This window comes from Anabrus simplex, chromosome 3 (genome assembly GCF_040414725.1).
Source record: "Anabrus simplex isolate iqAnaSimp1 chromosome 3, ASM4041472v1, whole genome shotgun sequence".
NCBI classification, from domain to species: domain Eukaryota; kingdom Metazoa; phylum Arthropoda; class Insecta; order Orthoptera; family Tettigoniidae; genus Anabrus; species Anabrus simplex.
Genome location: NC_090267.1, coordinates 210,918,106 through 210,930,445, shown reverse-complemented (window position 1 = coordinate 210,930,445; position 12,340 = coordinate 210,918,106).

The following is a 12,340-nucleotide window of genomic DNA, read 5'->3' as shown; positions in this document are numbered from 1 at the left end:
TGTTATTTTAGAGGTCATTTAATTAACCTTCTTTTCATTTTATAGACCTCAGTAGATTGGGTATTCTACCCCTGTGTTTAGGTCCGTTGAGGACAACTTGAAGGTGGAGTTTGGTGTGGCCTGGGAGAGGCTTAAATTTGAGAGCAAGTGGCTCTTTTGAAAATTGAGTGTTGTACGCCTCGTGGAGGCTTTTCTGTGTAATTTGGAGCAAGGGCTCCTAGGCATGAATGGGGTTTTCTGCCCCTCTGTTGAAACTTGTGTTTGGGGTAAAATTGGGCTGATTGCCCTAGCATTGTGTAGTCAGGGCGCGAAGCCCAACTCCTGTAAATATTGTAACTACCCTTTGGACTTGCTACTTTGTACCTGCCATGCTTGTTATTTCTTTGTTTTTGAAAAGAAAATATAACCTTGTTAAATTTTAAATTAATTTTCCTTAGTAGCTTGAGATCCGTTCACCACCCCGCACCTTCTTTCACGCATAACTACCACAAAAACTCGCATGAATAGCTAAAATACCAGATCGCGTTTATGGCTGGGAAAATTCTTACAGTTCAGAATAAAGAGTGTTCGGCATAACTCTTACCCTAGGCACAACTTTTAAAATTGTGTTTCTTATTTGCTTGCGGCGTTATGTCGCATTTAATTATACAGGATATCGATGTCGAAAGGATAGTAAAGGCTTATAACTGAGAGGTAAGCACCCACGTATTTAATTAAGGTACAGCCTTAGGATTTACTTAACGTGACATTGGGAAGCGATGGAAAACCACGGAAAACCATTATCACGTCTTCCGACAACGTGGCGCTTACCCATCGTCATCTACCATATACCTTACAGATACATCACCCGTACCGCGCAACAAACTCGATTGATAACGGTAAAAAAATTCGGAAACCTTGAACATGAGTTAATCGCAGACATAGAAAAGCAAGAAGGGAAGATACCACGGAAGAATCTTCGGCCAGATGGACGAGAAGGAAATCTCAGGAAATATAACTTCAGAAAAAGGCTATTGAAATTCTATGAGCATATTCTTAGAATGAGTGAGGATAAAATGACTAAAGTAATTTTCAATCTTGCCCTTCGATTAAGAACTAAGAACAACTGGATTAATGAAAATGAAACAGACCACCAGGAAATCAACATCGCCGAAGAAATTATATATATGTTAATTCCGAAGACTAATCGATAATCAACTATTTGCAGACAAAACCAACACCAGAACCACTAACACCTGAAGAGACGAACGCAGGAAATCTTAGTGAGAGAGTAAAGAGATTTTGTGAGAATAAGAAAGCAAAAGCATCACCTAAATGAGTTCAACCGTACTCTGTAGTCATGTATAACGTTGTAAGAAAATAATTCTTCAGTAGGATATTAATCATGTAAAAGTTTCCAGAGGACGCCTGCCTAACTGTGTTGTAAAGGTACCCATTTAACGTTGCCTCATTGTCAGTCTCCTGCAAACTTCATCGAATCGCGATTGCGAGATTGTTGGCAAGGGCTTAGGAGGCCAGTTCAAAACCGTTTTTAACTCCTGGAATGGTATGAAATTCTCTCAGTTCCTGTTGCGCTACAGAATGTAAGCTCATATTAACACGTCTTCTGAATCTGGTGAGCAGAAGTGAACTTTACAGTCCACGACAATGTAGACCATTGTTAGTCAGCCGTCAATTAAGCACATGTTTCGGAAAGATAAAAACAGTGGTATACAATTTAGTTCTACACACGTATAACCTCATTATCGTTATTATAAACGAATCCACAAATGGAGCCAATTTTGTATTGTCATTATTGGTCTATCCCGCCGTTCACAATTAAGAGACGAGGTGGCTGTGTACTCACAAAAGCACAATATTTAAAGCACTAACCACACGACAATGTGTGTAATTCGTTATTCAAGAAAGGGACGTGTTATTCCTTTAGTGTTTAATGTAGTATGGAATAGAAGTGACCAAAGGAATGTAAATACAATTATATAAATTCACACGAACATACCGACCAGAATTGTTTTATGCTTCAAAATTAAACCAGGTAACTGATTTTCCACTTCTCACAATTCAGTTCTAAAGACTAGATTACTGAGTAGCTCCTAATGCTGGCTTTGAGAGACACTCTTGCCAAGTTCGATCTTGGCTCAGTCTAGTGAAGCCATCTGAGGCTTACATTTTGGGAGCGGTTTTGACGACTACGAGACCTCTAACGAGTGTGGTACTGCTTCCATTTACTTGTGCCAGTCTCCTCGTTTTCAGCTTCTCTATCTGACCTCCTTTGGTCAAGTCATATTTTTATCCAAGCCCTGACGATATTGGTTTTCCGAGACCTTCGATATACTTCATTTCCCTTTTCCTTTACCAATACCCTCATTCTCCATTTCTTCTTCCGATTAGAGTTAAAACAGGTTTGTATAGTTTCCTCTAAAAATAAAAACCACCACCACTTCAATCCGGTGAAATTTGTAGCTTTTGAAATGCCCCACGTTCGTGTCGGTAAATTTACTGACATACAAAAGAACTCCCGAGTGACGAAATTCCGGCAGCACAATGCTCCGAAAACTATGAAAGACGTTCATGGGACTTAAAACCAAAAACGCTGATTCATACGTATTCGCTCTTTACACTGCCCTTGACTACAAAGTTATCAGTGTTCAAATTGTCACGTTATTACGGCATTCAATATTTGATTTCTTTTGTCTAGAGTATTGCAAACCTACTAACATTTGTGTCTCTATATAGTGAAGTATAGTCGCTGTTCGGACAAGAGTTGATATCTCACAATGCTCTTCCTTTCCATTATTTTCCTTAAGACTGGACATTCCCTCCCGCCACATATGGATATGCAGTTCATCACAACAATTTTCATTGTGTTCATTTTCGTATGCTAATGTGTAAAAGAAAATGAACCTTAAGTACAATGTACTGTAGGAATTGAACCACACCTCGTAACCTGCTTGTCTTGTTTTCACATTCTTCAGATATCGCATTCTATGCGATGTCCTATGTCAGTCTGTCGTGGCTGCTTTGCATCATGTATGCCGTGTCCGATGTGTAAATTAGATATTTGGCAACTCATGCTATGAGGATCGCCAAAGCATTTCTTTCTATCTTATATTCATGTTGTATTATCTTTGACAGTCGGACGGCGGGAAAGAAAAATAAGATAGAGACGGTGTTTCGTGATGTGGCTTTCGTATCTTACAGAATATATTATAAACGTTTTAAAACGTTATCCTGTACGACTCTCAGAGTTTGTAGTTGGAACTATGACTACGCCTTCTCGAGGTAATGTTTGTTCCTATTATTCTCGGTTTGCCATAGTTATATTAGTCTGTTTATAAGGAGGTCTCTCGTTGTGCGTGTTATTTATTGTAGCCTATATCTTGTTGCAGACTTATTTTCCTTTACCTCGCTTCCTTTACATGTCTGATTATGTTTGCTCATTTCGGCTAATAGCGAAAGGTGGCATCGGCCCGACTTTTCATGTGAGTGGTGCGTTTGTTTGCTGATTGGTTAGTGACCTTTAATTTTTCTTTATCATCGATGCCTTGCTCGAGTTCGTGCTCTAGATTGTGGTTTGTCGCTGATACTGTGTGATTCATGTTCATCTTTCTGCACGATATGAATACGTGTTATGCAGCGAGTACGTTGTTTACGTTGTGTGTTTGGACTGGGTATATCAACAAACTTACTACTACCTATTTTCACTGGATCGGTCGGAACTGGCTACGAAAATCGCCAGGAGCTAAATCCGGGCTTCTTAGACTTACAAACACAGTGAAAGAGGCACGTCCCAAAAATAACAACAAAATAACGCAGATCTGGTGTTAATTTAAATGTGTTTCATTTAAATGTGTTTCATATCAACTTTGCCAGTTAAAATAAATCATATCTATCTATCTATCTATCTATCTATCTATCTATCTATCTATCTATCTATCTATCTATCTATCTATCTATCTATCTATCTATATATATATCTATCTACCTATCTATCTATCTATCTATCTATCTATCTATCTATCTATCTATCTATCTATCTATCTATATGTTTGCCTGACTTATTTACGCACCCTCAACAAACTTACTTACTACTACTTATGCAAAGGAAAATGAACACAACGAATATTGTTCTGACGGACTAATTATCCATGTGTGACTGGAAGGCGTGACCAGTCTTATGGAAAATAATGGATGGGAAGGACATTGTGAGACATAAACTTTTGCCCGAACAGCCACGATATATCATCTTCGTTGCACCTGCGAATAACACTATGTGAAATGTTTCAGCTTAAAGCATTGCCTAGTAAGGTTCTTACAATATCTAAGATTTAATATTGTGTGAGTATTTTCAAAGTATTCCCGCTCGTACGATATATGTTCTGAGGGTCAGCATTTCTCCCATATTATCACAGCGGTTTTCGCAGACGCAACGACTATATTTTCTCCTTCTCCTTTTTCTGCTCCTCCGAATACATCTTCTTCCATACTAGCATTTATCCCGTTACACGGGATCTGCTTTCCTGCTACATCTTTTCCGTACGATTGTTGTGGTCATGTTCAGCGCTGAGATCCAGATCACGCATGTCATCCTTGATGTTACCCATCCACGATTTTAGCGGTCTACCACGGGGTAGAAATCCTCTAGGATCGAGTTAAAGTGCTATTTTGACCAGAAAATCGTTGTCTTTTCTCGTGACGTGACAGTATCATCGGAGTCAGGCCTGTTTTGCTTTCTCCGCGATTGGGGATACATCAAGATCTTGACGCACATTATTATTTGTTGCATTGTCGTAGTGAGTAAATCAAAGGGACCATCGCAGCATGTCCATCTCTATCGTTTGGACAGCCTGTCCCTGTTATATCCCACAGGGAGATACTGAGCACACCACCGTTATATGGAGTTTTACCTTCTGGTGTTCAGACATGTTCTCCTTATATTATAATAATAATAATAATAATAATAATAATAATAATAATAATAATAATAATAATAATAATAATAATAATAATAATAATAATAATAATAATAATAATAATAATACACTCTAGGGGAATGGATAACCCCAACAGGACTACCAGGAATAGCATTACAGGAAAGGGCAAGAAAGATGGAAGCAGCATACCAGTTATGTCGAAATGTCTACAATAAAAAATCAGTTTCATTCACTGCAAAAATCAGACATTACAACACTGTCATCAAACCAGAAAGTCTATATGCGATCGAATGTATTCCACTGAACAGGAAGGGCTTACTAGAAAACATTGAAAAGACAGAAAGGAAGATCCTGAGGAAGATACTAGGGCCCAGGAAAGTGGGTCAAGAATTTAGACTGCGACCAAATGAGGAACTATACAAAAGGACCGAAAAAATCACAACATCCTTCAAGAAGAGAAGACTCTGCTTCTACGGACACATTAAAAGAATGCCACCAGAGAGAACAGCCAAGCGAATTCTGGAATACATGGAGAACAGGAAGACACAAACTAGCTGGCTTAAAGGGGTCAAGGAGGATATGGAGGAAAATAATATATCACAGCAGGCAGTATACAACAGACAGGAATACAGAAAAATCATCAACAAAATTAAGGGATTCAAAGATCAAAGTAGAAATAAACGGACCAGCAACAACTGGTCACGAGAACGTAAAGAAGCCCACTCCGAAAGGATGAAGAAGTACTGGGCCGATCGAGAGAGGAAGAACCGTAAATGAATGATACTTAACGTGGTCCATAGTAGACCTATTCGAAAACAAGAAGAAGAATACACTCTTTTATTTGAGAATGAAGACCTAAGGAATACGTTTGGACTTGTCAATGGAAATGGCGGATGAAATACAGTAGAGGCTCGTTAATCCGAACTAATTTGGACCGGAGTCTGTTCGGATTACGAAATTTTCGGATTAACCGGAAAATATTTTCTAATAATAATATTATTGTTTTTACGTCCCGATAATTACTTTTACGGTTTCCGGAGACGCCTAGGTGCCGGGATTTTCTCCCGCAGGAGTTCTTTTACGTGCCGGTAAATCTACTTACACGAGGCTGACGTATTTGAGCATCTTCAAATACAACCTGACTGAGCCAGGATTGAACCTGCCAAGTTGGGATCAGAAGGCGAGCGCCACAACAGTCTGAGGAAAATAGTTTCTACAATACAGTACAGTGCATCCTGTTTGAAACGTCCATTCTTTAGCAGTTGCATTAATAAAACACTGTATAAAGTTACAGTAGGGTAGTTAAGAGCCCGTAGAGGAGAAAACGACAATGAAAATGACATTAGCGAGTGGATGGAAGCTGACTGTCATCAATTACGAACAGACCAAGACATTGTAGTTATGGTGGAGAAAGAATCTAGAGTTGATGAGGAACAGAGTGACGACGAAGAAGACCACAATGAACAACTAGTGCCACATTCAGATGCCGCGGCCGCCTTAGAACTTGCCGTACGCTACGCCGAGCAACACTCTGCCGCTACGCCCACTGATGTGATGTTTATGAGACGCTGGTTTAACACTGCGTCTTCGAGTAGGTTCCAATCACTACGACAACAGAAACTAACAGACCTTGTAAAGATAAACGACCAGTGATTGTTGGTTTATGATGTGTAATTATGTTTACATTAAGTTATTGTAGTTAAATCTATATGTATAAAATAAGAGTTTTGTCTGTACATAGCTCAGAATTTGAAAAGAATGGTATTTCTGTATCGTTCATGTCCACAGTAACAAGGAAATGCACTTTTTATTTGTTCGTAATGTCTGTCTGTCTGTCTGTCTGTCTGTCTGTCTGTCTGTCTGTACACGCATCACTAGAAAACGGCTAAAGAGAATTTAATGAAAATCGGTATGCAAAGTCGGATATTAAGCCGCTACAATCTAGGCTGTAAATAATTTAATTCACGCTGATAGAAATGGTAGCTTAGGGGAAAGCCTAAAATTTAATTTTAAAATATTTTTGTTATTAGTAGTCCTATATTAATGAAAATTGGTATGTGAAGTCGGGGAGTAAGTCGCTATAATATCGGATATATATATTGTTTTAGCGCTGAGTAAAATGGTAGTTTAGGGGAAGGCCAAACATTTAATTCTTAAATAATTACGTTATTAGTGGTCCTATCTCAATGAAAATTGGTATGCATAGTTGGAGGATAAGCTACTACAATTTAGGATATGAATAATTTTGTTCGTGCTGAGTGAAATGGTAGTTTAGGGGAAGGCCTAAAATTTAATTCTCAAATATTTATATTATTAGTGGTCGTATCGATAAACTTTACATAACCAAAGTTATATAGAATTAAATTTCCGACCTTTTATATCTCATACATTTTTACCGTACCGGCTATGATGACACAGATATTCATGAATTTGTAATTTTGTTGCTAAGTCCATATCATCGTCGAGCCACGAGCAAATGGATTAACAGAATTTAAATAAAATCGGTATATAGAGTCGGGGAATAAGGAACAACAGTCTAAGCTATAAACAAATTTATTCACCCTGGATGAAATTGTAGTTTAGGGGAAGGCGCCTAAAATGTAATTTTTTAATACCTATGTTATTGGTCCTATCGGAAAGTATTACATAACAAAAGTTATTGAGAATACAATTTCCGATCATTTATGTTTTATACAGTTTTACCGTACCGACTATGGTAGGAATGGTATTTCAGAATCGGAAGGAAACTCAATGTGAAGTCCTACAATATCAAAAGCGCATGACGTTGATCAACAATAACATTACATTGACCATTGTTTGTTGTGATGTTCTTTGTCTCTTATGCTGCCTCTCAACTCCGATAGATGAAATTACTGCTGCGTACCGAGTACAACAATCTGACTGAATATTGGCGGGAAATAGCTGGGGAGTTAGCAAACTTTCTTCTTTAGCATGCCATTCATCTGGTTCATACATTTTCTGATACAGCTGGTACGTAACACACTGGTTCATCATAGTATTCCAGCTATTCGATCCCTACTCTGACGCGCTGTTTTGAATGAGCAGTGGACATACTGACAGAAGCTCACTTGGCAGTAGTAGTAGTAGTAGTAGTATGGCCTGGTCTAGAATATAATTTAGGCCTATCCCAAATTATAGCTCCACAATTCACTAAATAACTCCAAACTGAAAAGAGCAGTTTCTTAAGAAAAGCTTCTTCCTCTTCACTTTTTTTTTAAACTTCTACATTCATTTTATTCCAAATTAGCAGTGAAGAGGGGGTTTCTCCTCTGGCTTGGAGGAAAAATTTACCTCCAAGTTAGATAGATTTTTCCGCCGCCATTGTAGTGAATTATGATTTTCCAATTCATCGGGTACTCCTAGGAAACAGATTAGTAAACGGGCATAGTTTTTGCCCTACAAGTCTCCACTATTCGATCCCATCTCCGCCAAAAAAATACGAAGTGTGTTCACGGATCACGGCTGTCTGCGGCTTTGATCATTCCAGCTCTGGAAATTTGGACTGTTAGATCGGCAGTGTAATCCTGTTCGTTAAAAGTGAGAAAATTTGCGGTTTTTTTATTTGATCGAGTATTTCATATGAAAGCATTGTATTTAATTGTGCCATTTTTCCTGACGTCTTTGTAATGACGTATGTTCATTTTAGTTGGGAAAACCACAAAGAGAGTCCATCTGAGGATGTAAAAATGCAAGTGGAGAGTGTCTACCATTATAATGAAAACTCCCCAACCTGATTATGACTGATGGTAAGCAAGCGGGCCTACCATTAGAATGAAAACTCTGTCTTCATATGAGAAAAGACGTTTGGTGACTTCCCCGTCGCGTTTCTAGGGTACGTTAAGAGCTATGCAATTTTATACAATCTTGCTCACAACGCGTACACTACCTAACCTAGAACTCTGTACACAATGTAAAATTCCGTAGCGAAGTACGGGTACATCAGCTAGTCTATATGTATAAAATAAGAGTTTTGTCTGTACATTGCTCAGAATTTGAAAAGAATGGTATTTCCGTATCGGTCATGTCCACAGTAAACAGGAAATGCACTTTTTACTTTTCCGTAATGTCTGTCTGTCTGTCTGTCTGTCTGTCTGTCTGTCTGTCTGTCTGTCTGTCTGTCTGTCTGTCTGTCTGTCTGTCTGTCTGTCTGTCTGTCTGTCTGTCTGTCTGTCTGTCTGTCTGTCTGTCTGTCTGTCTGTCTGTCTGTCTGTCTGTCTGTACACACATCACTAGAAAACGGCCAAAGAGAATTTAATGAAAACCGGTATGCAAAGTCGGGGAGTAAGTCGCTACAATCTAGGCCATAAATAATTTTATTCACACTGATAGAAATGGTAGTGTGGGGGAAGGCCTAAAATTTAATTTTAAAATATTTTTGTTTTAGTAGTCCTATCTCCATAATAATTGGTATGCACAGTCTAAGAATACGTCGCTACAATCTAGCCTATGAATAATTTTATTCACACTGAGTGAAATGGTAGTTTAGGGGAAGGCGCAAAATCTAATTTTTAAATATTTACCTTATTAGTGGTCCTATTTCACTGAAAATTTGTATGCAAAGTCGGAGAATAAGCTACTACAATTTAAGCTACAAGTAATTTTATTTACGCTCAGTGAAATGATAGTTTAGTGGAAGGCCTAAATGTAATTCTCAAATATTTATATTATTAGTTGTATCGACAAATACTGCACAGCCAAAGTTATAGAGAATTAAATTTCCGGCAATTTATGTCTTATACATTTTTACCGTACCGGCTATGATAACATATATATTCATGAATTTGTATTTTTGTTGCTTAAGTCCATATCAACCCCGAGCCAAGAGAAAATGGGTTAACAGAATTGAATGAAAATCGGTATATAGGGTCGGGGAATAAGAAACTACAGTCTAAGCTGTAAACAATTTTATTCATCCTGGATGAAATTGTAGTTTAGGGGAAGGTGCCTAACGTGTAATTTTTAAATACCAATGTTATTGGTCCTATCGAAAAGTACTATATAAAAAAGTTATAGAGAATACAATTTCCGATCATTTATCTTTTATTCATTTTTAACGTACCGACTATGATAAGAGTGGTATTCAGAGTCGGAATAAAACGAAATGTTAAGGCCTATAATATCGAAATATTGATCAACAATAACATTACATTGACCAATGTTTACTGTGATGTTCTTTGTCTCTTTGCTGCCTCTCAACTCCGATAGATGGGATTACTGCTGCGTTACGAGTATAACAGGCTGACTGAATACTGGCGGGAAATAGCCGGAGATTTAGAAAACTTTCTTCTTCAGAATACCATTCCTCTGTTTCATACATTTTCTGATACAGCTGGTACGTAACACACTGGATCATCATAGTATTTCAGCTATTCGATGTCTACTCTGACACTGTTTTGAATGAGCAGTGTGCATATTTAAGGCAGAGTCTCACTTAGTAGTAGTAGTAGTAGTAGTAGTATGGCCTGGTCCGGAATAACAATTTAGGCCTTTTCCAAATTATAGCATCACAATATTCACTAAATAACTCAAAATTCAACTCTGAAAACAGTCGTTTCTAAAGAAAAGCTTCTTTCTCTTCACTTTTATTAAATTCTACATTCAATTTATTCCAAACTAGCAGTGAAGATGGGGTTTATCTTCTGGCTTGGAGGAAAAATTTGCCTTGAATTCAGATAGATTTTTCCGCTGCCAGTGTAGTAAATTGATATTTTCCGACTCATAGGGTACTCCTAGGAAACAGAATAGTAATTGGACATATATTTTGCTCTGGGAGTCTCCACTATTCGACCCTCTCCCCGCCAAAGAAAGCCGAAGAGTGTTCACGGATTACGGCTGTCTGCGGTTTGGTCATTGCAGGTATGGAACTTTGGAATGTTAGATAAGCAGCGTTTGTTAAAAGTGAGAAAATGTGTGGTGTTTCATTCGAACGAGTATTTCGTAATATGAAAGCATTGCTTTTAATCGCGCCACACCTATTGTCGTCATTGTATGTTCATTTCAGTTGGGAAAACCACTAAGACAGTCTTTCTGAGGATGCAAAAAGGCATTATAAAGAAAACGTCCCAAGCTGATTGTGACTGATGGTATGAAATTGGGCCTACCATTGCAGTGAAAATTCCCTCAGTCTTCATATGAGAAAAGATGTTTGGTGTCCTCCCGTCGCGTTTCTAGGGTAACGTTAAGAGCTATGCAATTTAATACAATCTTGCTCACAACGTGTACACTACCTAACCTAGAATTCTGTATACAATGTAGAATTCCGTAGCCAAGCACGGGTTCATCAGCTAGTATGACTAATAAAATGCAAGTAAATCTTCATTCCATAATATGTTCTTTCATTTTAATAAGGAGATTTTTTTTAAATTGTATATTTCAGTTCGGATTAACCAGACTTTCGGATTAACGGGACTCTAGTGAATTAAGGAAAACAGAGATCTGTTTCTGTAATCAAGGATAAGAAATTGCGAAGGTGAATTTTTTTTTATTTGATAATAGATAATGGAAGAGAATCTAAAAAGGAGAGACGCCATCAGGGAAACTTAGAGAATAATGACTCCATCAGCAAAACGTGATTCCTGGGCCATAGTACCGTATCAGATAATTTTCCTGCATAGGAGACACGCAACGACGTCTCAACTGCGTACTAACCGCCAGCGCCTTAAGGAGCGGTCACACAGAGCACTACGTACGCGATGGTCGCTATGCGAACAGGAAAATACCTTCCTTTCTTTACAATGTGACTGCAGACACAGATTTCCGTACATTACCTTCGTTCTCTCCACTACGTTAGCAGCATTGCGAAGTGTGTTATGCTCGACTGGTTACGTGAGCGAATTTGATCTACGAAATGTCACTGTATTATTTGTCTCTAATGGAAGACAATAATTGCTTTTACTCAAAGAGAGTGTAAAATTTGCGGTAAATTAAGAAGTATGAAATATTTTACTTGTAGAAAATAATATGGATATATACTTTACTACTTTACAACTGTTTTTTCCGCTACGTCGCAGCGCTTCCGTATGGGTTTTGTTTGTCTAACACTTTCGTGTGTGATGACTGCTCACTGAAGTTCTTAGAATTAATTAGGTGTCGTTTTCTTCATGTTGCTCATTCGTTTTGTGCCCTAACTCATTCATTATTATTGGTCCAGAGATCATGCTATTTTCCTTTCAACAAAACAGTAATATTTTTATTGGTCCAGGGATCATGCTATTTTGCTGTTTGAACTGCTCGCTCTAGTCATATGGGCAAAGATAATGAGAATTCACAGACACAGCACTCCCATTCGTTGGTGCTAGCCTGGGCCTCAAGAAAGAAACAAAAGCCGGCACGAGCAGCGGAATGCAACACAAGGGAGTCCTGTCTATAGCCCGTAAGTACGTATA